The sequence below is a fragment of the Mustela putorius genome, unplaced genomic scaffold (assembly GCF_011764305.1).
Source record: "Mustela putorius furo isolate JIRA1106 unplaced genomic scaffold, ASM1176430v1.1 tig00003896_pilon_pilon_pilon, whole genome shotgun sequence".
Taxonomy (NCBI): Eukaryota; Metazoa; Chordata; class Mammalia; order Carnivora; family Mustelidae; genus Mustela; species Mustela putorius.
This window is the reverse complement of record NW_025422045.1, coordinates 3,445,353-3,465,563: the sequence shown is the minus strand read 5'-3', so window position 1 is coordinate 3,465,563 and position 20,211 is coordinate 3,445,353. Positions and strand designations below refer to the sequence as shown.

Below are 20,211 nucleotides of genomic sequence, written 5' to 3'. Positions count from 1 at the left end.
TAATAAGATATCATCATTCATATTATATCTTGCCTGTAAGGAACATTTGGCCATCCTAACACATTAGAAATTTGAGCAAAACTGGAGAGTTTTTAAAATATTTTGTTACTTAGGTTTCTCAATACTGCTGTTAATTGCCTTAAAACAATGAATGCCTAGTAACTGTGATCTGATTCAGTAATTAGTTCTCATTTAGATGCTGGATTCAGAGAGCATTTCTGATTGAAACCATTGTTTTGGCATCAACTCTTCCAGTGTCTTATTTTTAGAGTTTCAAAATGTGAACATTTCATTTTCCTAGACAAAGAACTTTGAATTCAAACAAATTACATTTAAGAAAAAAAGTGATTCATGCCAAACAAGTGATGATGCCAAAGGAGATCTTCAGCTCTTAAGATAATCATCTCTGTCATTAAGACTACATGAAATCAGGCCAATGTGGAAATGTTAAGATTTAGAATCATAGAATTTTTACCATTTTAAATTTGTAATGTACCTCAGTTGAGATATTAATCTATGGAATAGCCCAATCTAAGAAACATTTATCTGGCATCTATGATGCAGCTGAGTAACCTAAATATATACAACAAAATCCGGACCCCTCAGGGACTTCACAGCCTACAGAGAAAGAGAGATATCTAAGCCAACTATGAAGCAATGGGATTAATGGCTATGAACAAAAACACACAGGGAGGGAAAAAGGAGAGGCCTTACTTTCCCCTGGGTAGGAAAGAGAGCTAGGAGGAGAGGAACTAATGAAAATGAGTAGGATTCCCCAAAGTACAGAATAGAGAGATTGTTCTACACCTTCTTTCCTGAAGACTCCACCATCACATCTACCTTCTATGCTCTCAGCACACTCTGGCCTAACCCATTCTTCAACCGCACGCGGTGCCACTCTAGCCAATGCTAACCCTCCCCATTGCCACTCCACCCACCACTGTCCTTGAAGATGTCCTGAACTCTTCTGCCTTCACACCTTTGTCTGTGAGCTCTATGGGAAACACTCTTCTCTCTGCCTCCCGAGAAAACTCCTATTCATCCCTTAAGGCCCCTCTGCCCTTCAGTTCAATAAAAGAGCTCCCTCGTTTGTATTTCTACAGCACTTTACTCGGTATGTTTTTATAGTACCTATTACACTCTATTATTTTTAGCTATTTAATAGTCTGTCTCCCTTACTGAACTACATGCTCCTTCAGGGCATATTTCAAATCTTAATGGACACAGAGCTGACCTAGAACTCTCCATACGTGTCTGTTAACGGGAGCGTGACTTACATCCCAGTATCAGAAACTGGAGCAATGAGGCATTAGAGAGTGTTTAGTTAAAAAGTATAGTTCTTTACTGAGACTGCACCCAAACAGCCACTCAATATAATATTTGTAAAAGAATGGACACTTTTGGAACCCCCTTCTCTGAAGGTCATTTCATCCTTCTAGAATTTTCCTGCCTGAGCTAAAGAAGCCCAGCCACATCAACTTGCTGGAAAAGGAGTCTATCCACCACTCTGGCTGAGATTGCTTTTCAGTAACAAACCTATAACAAAGCACTATGCACTCTCTAGGACAGGAAATGTCACATGGCATGAGGTCACAACACACACTGTGGTCTGTTCAGAACTGGTGCCCTCTTCAAGAAATGTGGTGGGATATAGCAGCAATGTCCACAATAGCCAAACTATGGAAAGAACCTAGGTGTCCGTCAACAGATGAATGGATAAAGAAGATGTGGTATATATACACAATGGAATACTATGCAGCCATCAAAATAAATGAAATCTTGCCATTTGCGACAACATGGATGGAACTAGAGCGTATCATGCTTAGTGAAATAAGTCAAGTGGAGAAAGACAACTATCATATGATCTCCCTGATATGAGGAAGTGGTGATGCAATATGGGGGCTTAAATGGGTAGGAGAAGAATACATGAAACAAGATGGGATTGGGAGGGAGACAAACCATAAGTGACTCTTAATCTCACAAAACAGAGGGTTGCTGGGGGGAGGGGGCTTGGGAGAAGGGGATGGGTTATGGACGTTGGGGAGGGTATGTGCTTTGGTGAGTGCTGTGAAGTGTGTAAACCTGGTGATTCACAGACCTGTACCCCTGGGGATAAAAATATATGTTTATAAAGAATAAAAATTAAAAAAAAAAAAAGAAATGTGGTGGGAATTTGTTTGTGAGCTTGCTTGGTTGGTTAGTGTTGTGATTCTTTATCAGACAATGGGACCTATATTACAAAGAAATAAGGATTAAAATAAATAAGTCACTGGGTTAAATAACTTCTCAAAGATCATTTCCAGATCTTCCCATTGTCAATTCTGGCCGACCTGCCTGTGGTCATCCATTCCTGCACTTTTATAAATCTGAGCTCTAGAACTACAAGTGGTACTACAACATTATTAGGCAGATCTAGACTATCTACTGGTCTGACTCTGTTGTGTTTTGCTGATATAATATTAATCCCCAGCTTATGAGTTTAAAAAACTTGGGAAAATTAGAGGAAGGGACAGGTAAGCAAAGCAAGGAGAGAAGAGTTGAAAGAAATGTAAAAAAGTAAAAACCACAACGTCCAATATCAATAGAGTTTGGGAGTTCACAAAAGAGTAAAGGAAAATGCTCTTATCTAAACCAAAATAATTAATTGTGATTATGAGGATTCTCATTAGATTTTTATAAGTAAGATGACACTAAGGGCACCTAGGTGGCTCAGGTGGTTAAGCATCTGCTCTTGATTTTGGCTCAGGTCATTATATCCAGGGGGTATCCAGAGCCTGGCTTTGGGCTCTGCACTCAGTGGGAAGTCTGCTTGGATTCTCTCTCTCCCTCTGTCCCCTCCCTGCTCTCTAAAATAAATACATCTTTTGAAAAAAAAATAAGATGACACTGGGTAGAAATACCTCCAGTATCATCAAATGTGAAATGACACATGATTTTTGCTAATGGCAGTTTTAACTTTCAGAAAAATTCAATGTCAATCATGTAAAAATTAAGTTAGTTTTTCATTTTACTATCAAAATACAGTACTGATGGGTTCTGCTAGGTGTCAGAATTTAAAAAAAAAAATAGGCAAAGCACTTATGAATAAAGTGGTTGTAATCTGGTGGTAGGGGGAAAAGTCTATTTTCTCATAGTTAAAAATAAAGGGAAAGGAGAGAGAGCAGAGAACAGCGGAAGGTGTGCCTAGAAAGACAGGTGGGTGGGAATCGTGCTCTAACGTAGCTCTGTCCCACGCTCAGGGCTTGGACTCCATCCTGGGCAGCGCTGGGGCAGACGGGTGACTGGACCAGGGCTGGGAACGGGGAAAGACAAGCTGAGGGAGGGTCAGAAGCGAGGAGAGGTCCCAGGACCAGGAACTTCGCTGGGGAGGGCAGGGCCTGGGGAGGAGCTTCTGCCTTCCTCTCTCCTCCCTCTTGCTTTTCCCACTGCTCTGGCCTCTCCACTTCCTTTTCCTACAGCTCAGGGCTCCCCCTGCATTTTAATTTGCCCCTTCCATTTTCTTAGCCGGGCATTCCCACGGTCCATTCTCCTTCCCCCTCCTGACTGTGCTCTCCCCGCCTCTCCTCCTCCCACTTTGTGCAGCCGCAGGTACACTTGTCCAGCACTGGAAAGCACTGTGAGGTCAGTGAGGTCAGAAAGACCCTTATTTGAAGGCTGGCTTCCCAGCTGTGATCTTAGCAGGCTGGCCTTAGCTTGTTGGCCTGGGGACCTCATACATAACAGCTGCTCACTCTCAACAAGTGCTAACCCCTGTCCGACACTCCGGAGCATACTCTCGGGCATTCGTCGAATTCATCCTCACACTTGGCGAAGGAATGCTCTTACCATCACCATTTACACAGCGGAAACAGACTTAGAAAGGTTCAGGAACTGGCCCAACCACACGCAGGGATTTGAACTTGGGCCTCTGCCTCTTCCTCTGCCTCTTCCTCACCCAGGCATTACCCCACAGGAGGACTACAGGGAATCGACAACCCTGTCTGGCCTTAGGGCACTCCAAAAGCTCCCAGGAAGGGCTGGTTCCTTTCCCTTCCCTGGCAAATGCACATCTGATAGAAAACACATCTCTTTTTAAAAATAACACGTTAGGGATGCCTGGGTGGCTCAGTGGGTTGAAGCCTCTGCCTTCAGCTCAGGTCATGATCCCAGAGTCCTAGGATCGAGCCCCACATCAGGCTCCCTGCTCAGCATGGAGCCTGCTTCCCTTCCTCTATCTCTGCCTACCTCTCTGCCTACTTGTGATCTCTGTCTTTCAAATAAATAAATAAAATATTTTTTAAAAAATTAAATTAAATTAAAATAACATCTTGTATAAATGGTCCAGCAAATAGTACCCATTTGTTTAAGGAGGTATCCTATGGTTTCCTGGGTGGCACTAGTGGGGAAATGACAGGCATCTGCTTTAACCCTTTCATTTGGCCAAGGCTATTCCGCTGGTGAGGGTACAGCTACAGTGAAGTCTTGCTGTCACTCGTGTTTTTCAATCAGGCACACATGTGCAAAGAACAATTTGCAACACACATCTTTGTATGAGGAAATTTGAAACATTTTAAGAAACACCTTTTCTTAAACTGAAAAATGCTTTCTGTGATTAAAATTTAAGCTCTACATAAAGACATAAAGAACAAAGTGAAAATTAAGCCTCAGAAATTGATGTTAATATATTGATTTACATTTTTTTTTTTAAAGATCTCTCCCCAGGATACATTTTCCTTTTTGAAAAAAATAAAGTCATACTCTATAGCATGTGTGCCCTGCATTCCCTAATCGGCACTGTATCATGAACATCTTTCCATATATAAAGACACATCATGATTTTTAATGCCAGCATAATATTACAGTGAACGGATATACCAAATTGTTAGGCAGCCCCTTACTGACGAACATTTACACAGAAATGTTATTTTAAATCATGATTTAGTTCAAATTTTTGGTCTCAATTTTCCTTTCCTTTCCTTTCTTTTATGAGATAATGCAGGTAGTATAAAAATTTGAGGGGCAGAGGGCAAGCTACTTCCAAAATTGAGGTTAAAGTGAGACTCTAGGGGATCTGGGTGGCTCATTCGGTTAAGCATTTACCTTCAGCTCAGGTCATGATGCCAGGGTCCTGGGACTGAGCCCCATGTCAGGCTCCCTGCTTAGCTGGGAACCTGCTTCTCCCTCTCCCTCTGCCTGCTGCTCTCCCTGCTTGTGGTTTCTCTCTCTCTCTCTCTCTCTTTCAAATAAATAAATAAATAAAGTGTGACTCTGACAATGAAGTCTAAAGAATCAAGAAGGGATGAAATCAGCAGATCTGTAAGAACAATCCAAGATACTGCTAACACTCACAAGTAAAACAGAGCAAGCGGTCATCACATTTGTGATTACTGGTTCAAGGTCAGTCTTTGGCTCTATACTGTGGGCTCCATGAAGAACTGAATTGTCCACAGCTTTATTCCAAGCACCTGGCACACTGATGATCAATGAATATTTACTGGATCAATGAATCTCAAGGACAGATGACAGAAATGAAGACATTTCCTAATGTTGACTTTAATCAACTGAATTATATTCTGACTAGAGAATGAATGCGCAACCAGAAAGAGGGATGGTATACACAGCATATCCAGTAAAAGCAGAGTTTAAAGAGGAAAAATTTATCAGTGTTTCCAGCAACGTGAGAATCTGGGGCCGCAGGAAGGGTTCTGTGATGGAGAGGGATGTATTAAGTTCTCATGGTCCAAGGCCATTAGCCCCCAAAGTATTCCTGCTCACTCCTCTTGCCCTGAGCCCAAATTCACCAAGCGTATCATTTAGCCTCCTGTGTGGATGTGTGTAAAAGTAGAACATGCGAGAAGCAGCACAAGCCCCAGTCTGCCAGCTACTTTTCTCACTGTGATGGGAACCAGACTTGTGTGAGTCTGTCTCCCAAAATCTGTCTGATTGCCATAGCAGTGCTAACCATCGAAACCTGAGACGTGAAACTTGACACTGAAACATGAGGATCCCAACATGGTACCTGCTGCGGGGGACAGACTAGTATGTAAGGTAGCCCCCATGATCTCTGCCTCCTGGAGTCCATATCTGTGTGATCCCCTCCCCTTGAAAGTGTTGGTACGTATGACTTGCTCCTAACCCACAGAATACAGCAGAGACCAGTCAAGTGGCAGTCCCCTGTCCTCAGTCGGCAGCTGTAGTCACCCGGGATTCTGATACCAAATCACACAGGGGGTAGTTCTGCTCACTGCGAAGAGATTATTGATTTTATAATCTAATATTTAAGTCTTTTACTAAATTTCTAAATGGTTATTTTACTTTTAAAGAATCTCAATAAATACATTAAAGAAAGAATAAGAAATTTAACAAGTTTTTTTCTAACATTGTAGAAACAAATGGAAACAAATCATAAAATAAATCTAATTTGCCACAAGAGATCAGATTGCAAGGGATGCCATTTCACCCCGTCAGAATGGCAAAAATCAAGCATGGCAAGATCGGGTATTGACGGGAATATATATGGAACACGAGGAACACCAGATGGGAATGTGAATCAGTACCACTCCTCTGGAAGGCAATCTTCAGTATCTAGTAAAGCTGAAGATGTGCAAACTCCGTGACCCAATGATTCCACTGCTAAGAAATAAAACAAAACCAAAAAAGCCCTCTCAAACATGTTCACAAAGAGACATTTACAAGAATACTCAAGGCAGCATTATTTCTAAGAGCAAAAAAGTAGGTGGTGGCTGGGGGGGTGTGCATTGAACACCCATCATCAGGCAAAAGGATGAATAAAGCGTGACACATTCATGCAGTGAAGAACCACCCATTGTGGAGATAAATGGATTAGTGTTACAAGTCTCAATGTGAATGAATCTCACAAATACATTGTCAAAAAGCAAGCTGAAGAAGCATATGGACACCTAATGATCTTTTTATAAAGGTTTAAAATATGTCAAGTTAATATGCCAAATCTGTAATATTGAAAGACGAGCATGGAAGACACCAGATCAGAGTCATACTTGTCTCTGAGTGACAGAGGGATCAGACATATGGATACAGACACTTCCAACTAAATGTATGATGTTTTACTTCTTAATTTTTCATTGTATCATTAAAAAAAATTACTTCTTTCCACCTCTACTTAAAAATAAACAAACAGGGGTGCCTGGGTGGCTCAGTCGGTTAAGCATCTGCCTCCAGCTCAGATCAGGATCCCAGGGTCCTGGGATCAAGTCCCACATCCTTGCTCAGCGGGGAGCCTGCTTCTCCCTCTGCCGGCTGCTCCCCCTGCTTGTGCTCTCTCGCTCTCGCTCTCGCTCTCTCTCACTCACTCTTTAAAATCTTTAAAACAAACAAATAATCGTGTAAAGACTATGAAGTGGAAGGAAGTCAAAGTGTTAGTCTCCCCAGCACACACACTCAGAACTCAATCTTGCCCTAGACTTTCTGAGGACCGTGAAATGAGAACAGTAACTAATCTTCATCAGATCCCTGGCCCTAAGGCATTTCATCCATACTTAACATGTGATCTTATCTAAATGTTAATATTTCTATAAATGGCTATTGGTTAAGTGTCCAACCATAAAAGAGCAGTTAATTAAAGCACGGCACACCCACTCAAGAGAATATCAAAAACCATTTAAAATAATGGTTACAAAGACTATGAAGTAACATAAAAAAAATTTATATGCCAGCTATAATGCTAAGTTTTTTTTAAAGAATAAGATTTGAAAAAGGATTTATAGCACTATATAAAACCATAATCAGAGCCTGGAAACCAGAGCTTTGCTCCTCGGCACCACAGTATAGATGGTACAAACATTTTAACTTGAGTTTAAAAGACAGGCCAATTTTTTAAGGTCTCCCTCTGCCATACTCCCCTCTCTTTCTACTCTTCCTCCCCAAGGTGAGGAGCTCACCTGACCCTGGGCCTATGGAGGTGGATGGAACCGTCAAGGACAAGGAAACTACTACCCCTCTGTGAGCACTGGCCATGCTTTTTTTTTTTTAGATTTTATTTATTTACATGTCAGAGAGAGAGGCAACACAAGCAGGGGAGTGGAAGAAGATGAGGGAGAAGCAGGCTTCCCACTGAGCTGAAAGCCCAATGTGGGGCTTGATCCCAGGACCCCAGGATCATGACCCCAACAGAAGGCAGACCCTTAACGACTGAGCCACCCAAGCACCCCAGCACAGGCCACCCTTATCTGCCTTCCTCCCAGCTCTGAACTGACCCACCACAGGGCTCTGCCTCCATGAATGGACACCTCCTTGAGTGCCAAACTGCTGGCACTGCTCTGTGATGTGAATAGCTGGTATCTAGGTAAATCATTTGTTTTCAGTACAAGGAGGAGGAAGAAGGCCATGCAACTGCGGCCAGGGATGACTAATTCCAAAGCCAAAGTATTAGATTGATAAAAATGGCCGAAAAGATACCACTGATAACAGCAGGAGCGTTCCATAAATCAATCACAGGGCTCAGATTGAGAGAATGCCACCACATTATGTGCAAAGAAAATGAAACAGCACAAACGGCACAAATAAGTCTTATAAAACACTCTGCCTTCTTCTTAATAGACCAGCTCCCTCTCCCTAAACCTGGACAGCATTTGGGTGAATAGACGAGCCATCCTTGCAAGAAATGTACTGAGCTGGCACATTTGAGCATGGAAATGGCATTATGGTTATGAGGTGGATCTGGAGAAATCTGGGTAAGTCACCAAAGGAGGGAATGTTATAAGGCCTTACACAGCGTCTAAGACACTGGGTGTCTTCATATCAAAATATCCTTCTCTGGACACCTTAGGTCAATGGCGAATTAATCTTACCTGACACACCCAGACATTTCTTTTCAATTCTACAATACTCCAGCAACCCATAAGTCCCTCAACTGTCCTGAGCAGAGTAGAGCAGGGGTTCCAGTACTAGAAGTACTATTATAATAATATTTTCTTAAAACAACATAAAGACATAAATCAAAATATAAATAGTGGCATTGGGTACATTTTTATTCCACTTTTCCTTATTTTGAAAATACTTTAATAAGTATGTTGTTTTCACAATGACAAAAATCTAAATACAAACTTCTTGAGGAAAAGAAAGCGCCAATGAGCAAAAACAAAACAAAACAAAATAAAAAAAACAGAAACTGCCCATGTATAGTTATCAAAATCAAGAGACAAGCCTGATTCTGGGTTTAAAGGTTACGCTATAGTTCAGGTAAAATGAGTTTTATAGGCTTTTTTTTTTCTCCCGTGGTTAAAAACAGGTAACACAAGATTTATCATCTTTAAGAAATGTAAGTGTGCACTACAATAGTGTTAACTTTCTATCTCTAGAAATCTAGTTCTAGAAATCTTTATATCTAGAGTTCTAGAAGATATAAAGATCTATATCTAGAGATATAAAGATCTCTAGAACTTTTTCATCTTCCCAAACTAAAACTCTATACTCATCAAACAACAGCTCCTGGTTTCCTGTGAATGATTCCCCAAGCCCCATTCCCCTGTGGGCACATCATGAGGCTTGAGCCCAGTACGCTCGCTGAAGCTTTCATCAGAGCCCTGGATTGCCCTTACGTTGGGACTCAGGTGTTGCACACAGGTCCAATGGCTGCCGTTGGTGGGAGCCCCCAGCATGGCATCCCAAAAGTCTCATGTCCCTCCACAGGACAGCACAAGTCCCTCCACAGGGTCCCAAGGCAACTATCTCTAATGCCTTTTGTGAAAATGACCTCAATTCTACTTTGCAAAACCTGTTCTCCTTCCCCTCTGCTGAGGGGGAAAGTGGCTGTATTTCTGACCCATTAAAACCAAACAAACAGGGGCGCCTGCGTGGCTCAGTGGGTTAAAGCCTCTGCCTTCGGCTCAGGTCATGATCCTGGGGTCCTGGAATTGAGCCCCGAGTTGGGCTCTCTGCTCAGCGGGGAGCCTGCTTCCCCCCACTCTCTCTCTGCCTGCCTCTCTGCCTACTTGTGATCTCTGTCTGTCAAATAAATAAATAAATCTTTAAAAAAAAAAAAAACCAACAAACCAAAACCAAACAAACAAAAAAACCTTCCAAATGCTCAAAACATTGATTGTGGCTGCCAGCAAGTGCAAGGCTCGCTAAATAACTGAGGCAATCCGGAAAATCTGTAACATATATGTGGCCTCTGGTCCAGATGGGAATGGATTGGAATCATACAAACCCCTAGAACTCGAGGAATGGCCACCGGTATGGCTTTAACCCATTCTCCCACCTTAGAACGATGTTAACGTTTTTAGGTGAACCTTGCAAAAACAGATTGGTTTTTGTTCCCATCTATTAATAACAGCCATTTTTGAAATGCTATTTAAATCTTCTATTGTTATTTGAACTTTTCATGGATTATGTCTCTCCAGCTGAGCTACTTTGGGGCCGTAGGGACACCCTACCATCAGCACCTGTAACCCCTGTGAAGCCCAGCACAGTGCCTCTTCACAGACACTCGGAAATATTTGCTCATTGGCTTGTTCTTCTAATTTGGTAAGGCCCATCGTTTTAATTACTGAGTTGCTCTGCCCAGATGACAGAGCGATGGCTGACTCAAGATCCCCTCCAGCTGTGAGCCTGGCGGACTCCTTTAGGTTGCCCTGCAGTGCGCACGGGCACCCACACCAAAAAGAAGTGTCTTAATATTACTTTCAGGGTGTTTTATTATGCTCAACAGCTATATTTGGCAACTTTCTTTCTAGCATTAGAGAAGACACATTACTGAATGTTAAAAAGGGAACCTGACAAAGGCAACAGCTAGAACAGAAAAAAATATATATTACTAAAGGCTGGTGTAAACTTTCTACCTACTAAATTACCTACACCCCCAGATGCACCAAGGACCGCTGGAAGGCAGGCATGACTGTGTCTGTAGACAGAATTTGGGTTCTATCCTACATGCATCTCTGAAAAGCTAAGAATGTGGCCATGGGAGAAAGATCCAGCCTCCAGCTTCTGCCCTTTCTCTCACACACAGCAGGAGGGGGCTGGACTTCTCGGCTGAACACAAGAGTCTATGAGAGACTCTTTTATTTGGAGTAACAACTTGACTTCAGTGCATTAATTTTATAACTATTTTGGAGAGAGCAGGGGAGGACTCCTGTGCTCTTCCAGAGATAATTAAAAATGTGGAAAAAAGAAATCTGAAATCAACAAAAAAAACAAGCTGAAGTCACCAGGGGTTTCTGAATAACATCTTCCCGGTTAAACAATTTTAAGAATTCCATAATGTGAAAGCAACCCCCACACATTCTCTCCCACATAAACACGCTTTGTATGTAAGCCCCACTCGGCTAAGCAGCAGAATCTCTTGCCTTCGCTTCTGTAGCTACTTTTGCCAGAGAAGATGTCATCTGCACAAAAGCATTCTCTTAAGAATGAGAAGAAAGCTGACCACCGGCCAGCAAGCACAGGCACGCCTTGAGCCGAAATACTGTCCTTCCAACAATCTCAACAGCTCACCACCCGACGATCTGATGACTGACTTCAAATACCAATTTTGCTTTAGCAGAGGCTGAGAAATTCAGGCCTTTTGGTGTCTGTCAACCAGCACCTTCCCAGGAACTTTCCTGGTGGGCCAGAAAGGTAACCGAATAAACCATTTTATAATCTCTGCTATGTTTTTAAAATACCAAGAGCCACTGAGTCATGGTGGGGGCTGGGGAAGGAATCAACAGAAGACCACTGAAGAGTAAAAACAAAACCAAAAACACTCTTTTATCTTTTTTCACCTGCTTTTATATTTAAAATTCATGGAACCTAAAACCACACCCAACAAATCAAAAAGGAAAATAATGCAGACAGAGAAAGGGATGAAAGCAGAAGAGTTATTAAGAGAAAGGAACGGGCAGAAGGAGAAACAAGGGAGAAGGGGGGCAGGAGAGAAGGCGGAAAGGCAGTGCCGTGGGCCAGGCGTGGAGGGAGAGGCAGCCAGACAATGAAGAGGAGAGAAACAGGTGGTCCGAGGGCTCCCAGGGAGGATGGGAGCCTGAGAAACTGCTTCTCACACATGCAGCTGCTCATTTGGGGTGTGAAGGAATAGATGGGCCATTTTTAATATGCTATGTTAGCTTTCTATACTCTCTTTTTTAAATCAAATGTGCCATTTCTTTGTCTTGACACATACACACCAGGTTCAGGTGTCATTAGGGGAAAATCACTTACCCCACTTACGACACGTTAGTACCTTTTCAAATTACCTGTCGGTTTGCTAAAAGGCCCTATTTTGAACCCCCCATCTACCTGACTCCCAGAGCAAGGCATGGGGCTCCCACCCACCATCACGTACCAGATGCTAGCAGACAACTCTAAGATCACTCTGCGCAGTTCGCGAAATGATTTCATCAAGGAAATGAGCCCAGTCAGCAAATACTCATTGAGCCTCGACAGTGCTGAACGAGACAAAGCTCCTACTCCAGAGCTTCACGCCGACAGGGAAGAGTAGAGAGGCTGGTACCTGCTGCATGAGGGGCACAAACCAGGCCTCACCTTTGGGCGAAGGCAGGAGCAGTGCCAACTGTTGGGCATTCAAAAGGGATGAGTTAAGGAAACACAGGGCAGCAGGAGAAAGTGTGGAGGGAGGGCAAAGTAGAGGAAGCCCTGCCTTGTGGAAATTCCCAGCACAGGGGCTCCTGGTGGAGGGCCGCTGGGATCGTGGGCAGAGGGAGGCGGTAGGAACAGAAAGGAAGCGGAGCAGTTGAGGGAGACCTTGAAGGGAGCACCTCAACGCTCAGCAGTCAGCTGCATGTGGGAGGGTGGCGAAGAGAAGTGAGAATGAGCCGTGGGACCAAGCGCGGGTCACAGAGGACGGTGACAGGCATGGAAATCATTAGCGAAGGCAGTGAGAGGGGCACACTGTTGCCCTGTGGGATGCCTCCCGAAATCCACCGTGAGAAGCTCCAGGCAAACCCCAGTTAAAGGACACCGTACAAAATATCAGTCTGTCCCCTTCCAAAGCGTCAAGTCCGAGGACAACAAGTCCAAGGACAACTGAGGAACCATCCAGACGAAAGGAGATTAAAAAGGCATGACAACAAACACAGCTAAAGATTTAAAGATTTGTTCCTCCTCTTCTACTATGAAGGACCTTATTAGGGCTACTGGGGACATGCGAGTAAGGTCTGTAGATTAGACAACAGTATGGAATCAATGGCAATGTCTCAATTTTGGACTCTCGTTATGCAAGCAATGTCTTTGTTTTATGTTTTTTTTTATTTTATTGTAAAGATTTTATTTATTTATTTGACAGAGAGAGATCACAAGTAGGCAGGGAGGCAGGCAGAGAGAGAGGAGGAAGCAGGCTCCCCGCTGAGCAGAGAGCCCAATGTGGGGCACCATCCCAGGACCCTGGGATCATGACCTGAGCGGAAGGCAAAGGCTTAACCCACTAAGCCACCCAGGTGCCCTGAAATGTCCTGTTTTTTAGGAAACAACACTGAAGTACTGGGGGAGGTAGGTAAAGGGGCATTATGTCTATAGCTTAACTCTGAAAAGGCTCTGAAAAACTACAACATATGTATGTGTGCATGCATGAGTGTGTGTGTGTGTGTGTGTGTGTGCGCGCGCGCATGTCTATGTGTGTGGAGAGAGAGCACGAAAGAGAAGGATAAAGCAAGTGGGGCAAATAGTTAATATTTGTAGAATTTGGGTTACAGATGCAAATTATTTAAGTTATTCTTTTTTTTTTTTTTAAAGATTTTATTTATTTATTTGACAGAGAAAGATCACAAGTAGGCAGAGAGAGAGAAGGGGGAAGCAGGCTCCCTGCTGAGCAGAGAGCCCGATGTGGGGCTCGATCCCAGGACCCTGAGATCATGACCTGAGCCGAAGGCAGAGGCTTTAACCCACTGAGCCACCCAGGCGCCCCTATTTAAGTTATTCTTGCAACTCTTCCGTAAATCTGCATTATTTCATAATAAAAAGTTAAAAAGGGGAAAGTGATTTAAGGAAGCCATGACAAGGAGCTGTTTAGAGACCGAACAGTTGGGCTTCTGGGTATCAGATTCCAAATGGGATTTGGGAGAGGGTAGGCTCAAAATGCAGCTCTGAAGGCCTCTGAAGGCATAGGGAAAGCCTGGTGAAAGTAGGCTCTCTGGTCAGAGTGCCAGGATTCCTTTCTCAGGTCTGCCCCTTCACAACCAGTCACTGACTTAGGTTATTTTCATTTCTCTCTCCTCCAAGTTCTTCACCTGCACAACAGGAATGATGGGAGTATGTGCCCCACAGACGTGGAAGGGGATGGAAGGACAGGGTACGGGTCAGTCGCGACGCCCAGTAATGCCCAGGACAACCACCCAATGACAACTAACGTCAGCCGCAAGGTGAGTTGACAGCTGGGACAGGGAGAAGGCAGGAGGTCAGCAGAGGAAGAGAAGAACGCCAAGAACAGGACCCCCCAGAATCCCACGTCCGGAAGTCTGGGGGAAACAGGAGGTAAAGAGGATTGAGCTGCTGGTGGATAACCAGTGACACGGAGACAAGGGAAGAGAGAGATCCAGGCAGCAGGCGGCAGGGCAGATCAAGGAGGGAAAGACAGAAACAGGCCTCAGCTCTGCCACCAGGACACCACTGCGGGAGCTCCACAAGAAAGCAGTTTCAGCACAAAGGTGAGGGTGGGGCCAGACAAATGAGTGGGCAGAGGAGGGAAACCCAGAAGACAGCAGAACCCCGCAGCAGGGTGCACACGACACAGCCAGACACTGGAGCCTTTGCCCTAAGTGCTCTTGAAATGAATTTAAAATTAACAAAAACCTGGGCCACCTGGGTGGCTCAGTTGGTTAAGGTTAAGGTGTCTGCCTTCGGCTCAAGTCACAACCTCAGGGTCCTGGGATTCAGCCCCACATCCGGCTACCTGCTCAGTGGGGAGTCTACTTATCCCTCTCCCTTTGCCTCTGCCCCTACTAATGTGTGCACCCACGCTCGCGCTCTCTCTCTTTCTGTCGTAAATAAATAAAAAATCTTAATAAAAATTAACAAAAACTGGAAATTGTGCTCCTCGGTCACATTAGCCACATTTCACATGCTCCGTAGTCACACTGTGGCCAGTGACAATCACACTGGACAGCGCCAGGTACAAGATATTTCCAACATCACAGAAAGTTCTAGTGGACAGAGTTGGGACTCTAGCAGTTTCTTTTATTATGAGAAAGATGACTTGCACATACGGTCGGGTGAGAGTTGGGCAGAGTAAGGAGGGACCAAAAAAGCTGAAGAGGGAATAACAGACAAAGCAAGCGCTCTCATGAGGCAAGAAGGAAGGGCAGAAGTTCAGAGAATGGAGAGTGTGCAGTATATATGGGTTAATTATGGGGAGGGGACTTGTAGACATGTTTTTGCCTCACAGAAAGAGGAAATAAAGAAGGACAAAGATGGGTAAAGAAAAATGTTTGGGGGGAGCCTGAGTGGCTCAGTCAGTTAAATGTCTGCCTTAGACTCAAGTCATGATCCTGAGCCCTGGGATCGAGCCCCTTAGTGGGCACCCTGCTCAGCAGGGAGTCTGCTTCTCCCTCTGTCCCTCACCTTGCTTGTGCTCTCTCTCTCTCCAATAAATAAATAAAATCTTTAAAAAAAAAAAAAAGAAAGAAAGAAAAATGTATGGGGTGGTAAGGTAGGTACAATGACAGCTTATACGGAGGCAGAGGGCAGTAAACCAGGATGTGGACATCCTTCATCTCTTAGTGAAAAAGGGCTGCTGAAAGGAAACTGACTGGAAGTGTAAGAAATGGGAAGATCTGGCACAACCTCTAAAGGAATGCAGTCGTGAGTTAATAAAAGATGGATTTTTTTTTCCCCATAGAAAAGCAAGACCTAGGTGAAATTAGAGCCAGCATAAATTTGCAGTGGAACCAGTCCACAGGTCTTTGTGACTTTCTCCTGGATAACTTGGCAGGCTGGGAGAAGAAAAAGTAGATAATGAGGGTGATTTTGGATTGAGGACTGGAATATGAGAAGCTCAATATGTTAAGAATAAAGATTCCAGGATTCCAGACAGAACAGAAATGGCTGGCAACATCTAGACTCCAAGCGGAGAAACGGAGCCATAAGGGGATTGGAACAGCAAGCAATTAAGGGACCAGAGTCCTCAATAATGGTTAAAATCCTGTGCTGTAAGTAGAAAGAATCAGCTGAGCAGACTAAAGTCCAGATCTTGAAGGTAGAAAAAATTCTCCAAACGAAACAAACCCAAAATGTGAGTGGTTGACGTTAAGTGGACATTAAGGCCATAGGAGTTGAAGACCCTGAGGAACTTCAAGGTCAATGAGTTAACAGAGCCTCAATATAAACCTCAATGTCATGGGCAAGAGACAAGGTAGAGAAGAGAACCAAGCCAGTTGCTCGTGTTTATCTGTCTGTTACTTTTTTGTAGCATCAAGGGAAGTTCTTGCCAAACTGGGGTATACATCAGAATCACCCACAGAACTCGGTCTTCTCTCCCCATCTTCCTTCCTCCTCCTTCTTCTTTTTGGGTTTGTTTTTAAAATAAGGATTTGTAGGTCTTGCCCATCTTGATGATTCTCATTTGGTGTGTTTGAGAGAGTCTAAAGTGCCACATTTTTTTCATAATACTCTGGGTCATTCTAAGAAACCACCAGGTTTAGCAAGCACTGATCCAGAACATAAGAAGGAGGGTATAGGGCATTGAGCAGACAGCATGACCTTGTGAACAGAAGACTTTGTTAGTGAACGGGTTAATGGTTTGGAGGTAGCACTGAGAAGCAGGAAATCCAATCCCTGCTCCGGTGAGACCGAGACAGGAGAGGGCTATTCTGAGAGAAACTGTTCACTCAGGCTCTGGTGCTAGGGGAGGGACGGAAGATAGGCTCAGCTGCAGAAAAATGAAAATTCAGGAGTATCGCTGTAGGATGTGAGAAACAAGAGACTGAAAGGCAGGTTTGGAGACACAAAGGCCAGTGGCCTAGAGAGAGAGAAAGTGGACTAGTTTGTCCCTGAGGTTCCCAAGTGTAATGAAGTATTATTCACTAAAGATTTGTATGGCTTAGTGGCTGAATTCCTGCAGTAAGGATTTTTCTGTCTGAATGCTATCAGATTTTTAACACGTAAACCATTAGAGATTATTAAACCATCAGGTAAACAAGCTTACAGAAGCTTATTCATTAACACTGAAAATGTCTTCCCAGCCCACATTTTTATACAGATGAAATCAGATTGGAATGAACATTAAGGATTTAGAGCAGAAAGCCAGAAGAGGCAACCCCAAGGACCTATGAGAGGGACAGGATACTTTCTCCTTCCCCTTTTCTTGGAAGAGGGAAGTTTATGTACTGAGAATATACAAAGGGGCCTGAGTGTCTTTTTAGCACCAGCCAGTGCTAAAAATAGAAAAGGTGTCACAGCTTACTGGGTCTCAGAGGTACCTTCCTCCCAATACACACACTCCATGACAAGGCCCCCACCAGAACACAGTGGGCAAACCCTAGGGATGGTTCTCAGTAAAGAATCTATTTACTTTCACAAACCCAACTATTTAAAGAGCAAGCTGCAAATGTTTGCCCCTGCTTCCCAGAGAGCTGCACTCCTGTGGACTCAAATCATTCTAGCGTTATTTCTGGTTACTCCTATGAAATAATTCCTATCACTGACATACACAGACTTTAAGATGAGAGCGTGAGCACAGCCGGGCACGCGCACACGTGCGCGCGCAGAAACACACACACACACACACACACAAAAACCTCGTGCATACTGAAGAAATGACTCACTTAATTTGCTGCTGCCTGCCACTGTTGGGTTTTGATTTTACCTGTTCAAATACAAAGTTTCCTATGAGATTAACTACAGGAAAGAACAACTCGGGAGGATTAACCCTGATTTTGTTCCTGACTTTTAGAGCACCCAAGAGGTTTCAACCTGGGCATCTTGAGAAGGCACTCTCTGGGCCACCCACGGTTTTCTGTCCATTATCTTCCATAAAACGGCAACATTTCTTACCACTTTGAGAGCCAATTAATGGAAACCCCTTGTCTAACAAACATGATTGAGTCCTGTAGATCCTGTTCCTGCAGAACCCTACTTTGGGACCCTTTCTCAGCTTACAGTGCAAGGGAACAACAGCACTGTGGAACCGCAAAGAGCCCAAGCCTCTCCCTTCAATGAGAAAGGGGTGGGGGGAGGCAGAGAGGTTAACCTGTCCAAGGTCACTCAGCTCTGAGTAGTGGGACGGCTGACTTACCACCACCCCCTGGCAATATGTGCAGCACCCCAGCTCCCCCAGACAGTCCCTCCCGGCTTCTGTTGGTTTGCTAGCACGCAACTCCCCCCGGCCCCCGCAGAAATGCAATGCCAGTTGCGTTCCGTGCCCAACTTCATCCCCTCGCGTCAGCATGCAGTTAACCCTCTCGCCGGCAGCACGTCACATGGGCCACGCGCAGCTCTCTCTCTGCCCCCCAAGCCTATCTCCCCGGCGGCTGCCCCAAGGTCACCGGCCGTCCCAGGGAGCTCCCGCCGCCGGGGAGCGGAGCCCGTCCGACCCGGGGGGCCCGGGGCGCGGCACTCACCGGCGCGGGGGGCGGGCGCGCCGCGGCTGCCCATGTCCTCGCCGGCGCGGCTGGGTGCGGCGGCCGCTGGCGCGGGCTGTGCGGGGCGCCCGGCTGCGGGCCCGCGCCGCGGGGAGCGCCGTCCAATCAGCGCGCGCCTGCCGCCTGGCCCGGCGCGCGGCCCGGCCGGGTTCGCGGCTCCCGGGGGGCGCGAGCCGCCGCGCGCCGCCCGAGCCGCTTCCGGGCGCGTTGCCTGGACGCGGTTGCCGTGGCAGCCCGAGCTGGAGGCTTTCCCCGCGCACCCGCGCCCAGCCTGGCGGCGCCGCCCCTCCTCCCTCCGCGTTCCCACACCCAAAATAGCCTCTCCTCGTCGCTGCTGTTTCCCACAGAGCTCTTATCCAAGCGGCTCGGAGTTGGCGGGCGGGGATTTCGCTTATTGGAAAATAAATCCTGTTGTAGGGCTGGATGACTTGAAGGGAGAGGTGTTGAAATGGTGTCTGATTAGGATAATAGCCATGGTGCTTGCACTGTAATTCTCTCCAGAGCCTTCACATTCCTTATTTACTAAACCTCTTTCCCACAAGAAAGCGTCATTTATCTCCCCTCCACTCCCTTCCAGATCGGGGAGAAGCTATTTTATGAGGCCACCGTCTGCTAAGCTGCTCGCGTGCTGACGCCCCACCTGGGCAGGTGAACTTAGCCTCGAGGCTGCCAGGTGCCCTTTAAAGTATCGCCTTGACGGGCCCCGCTGGGTCCAAGGATTGTGTTGCGCCGCAACAGACACGACGCTAGAAGGAACTGCTGCCACCCCTCTTCTTGACTTCCCCTCCTCCTCCCTTCTCCCTCATTCCTTTCCCAGGGCGTCCTAACTCTTTCCACCTTCCTCTCAATTTTGAGTCTGAGCAGGATGCACAAGCCGATCCACTCAATTTTGCTTCCTCTGGGTGCGCGGGATTTAAACAGAGTTGGGGACCCCCACCTTTCCCCGCCTCGCCGCCTCCGGTTCGTGTCTCTTTCATGTCGCTAGTATTTACCCAGTACATGCATTCTTGTCCGTCTCTCCCACCAGTCCGGGCCCCTCCAACCCCGGGGAACGGAGCATGACGTGATATTAAGACCCTGGGTGGTGGAGTCAGCCTGAGCTGTTTTGGAATCCTCCCTTCGTCAGTTTGGAATCCTGCCTTCGGGGTGGACTTGGGTATTTTGTGGCTGTTTACACTTATAAAATGGAATAATACCCCCCCCCAACACACACACACACACACACACACACACAAAGGGGTAATACATAGTAACACTCATGAATCAACAATATTGGATGTCTTTCCAATACTAGCATCTATGCTTAGCTTTAAGACACAATGGTGAAGAAGAAAAAGACACAGCTCTCTGCTCTCATAGAGCGTACAGCCTGAGACGCAGTAAGAAAAAAAAAATCACAGACATATGTGAAACTGCCATCATGATAAGAAGAGTATATGGCTTTGAGATCTATGATAAGAAGATCTGACTAACAGCATCCCTTTAGGGCTGCAAAGGCTCAATGGTTATTGTCTCCTTTCCCTCCTTAGGTTCCCACTGCCTGGCACACAGAATATATTCAGTAAATATATACTGAATTAAATCCTATGTCATAATGATAACAGTATCACTTAGTTTCCCAGTGACTTTCATATGGAACTTGTCACTATGTCGGGAAGGGTGTGAAGGTATTACTGGAGAGTGC

The 20,211-nt window shown here is 45.3% G+C and overlaps 1 protein-coding gene across 2 annotated transcripts in view; it reads right to left on the bottom strand.

The window, feature by feature from the left end:
* Window positions 1-18,613, bottom strand: part of FAM81A (family with sequence similarity 81 member A) — a 78,172-nt gene extending 59,559 nt beyond the window's left edge. The window contains exon 1 of one of the 2 annotated variants that reach the window (XM_045067435.1): window positions 18,507-18,613. The gene's annotated coding sequence lies outside the window, so the exon portion shown is untranslated. The remainder of the gene's footprint in view (window positions 1-18,506) is intronic. The other variant, XM_045067436.1, reaches the window with a different exon arrangement.
* Window positions 18,614-20,211: the final 1,598 nt, after the last annotated feature.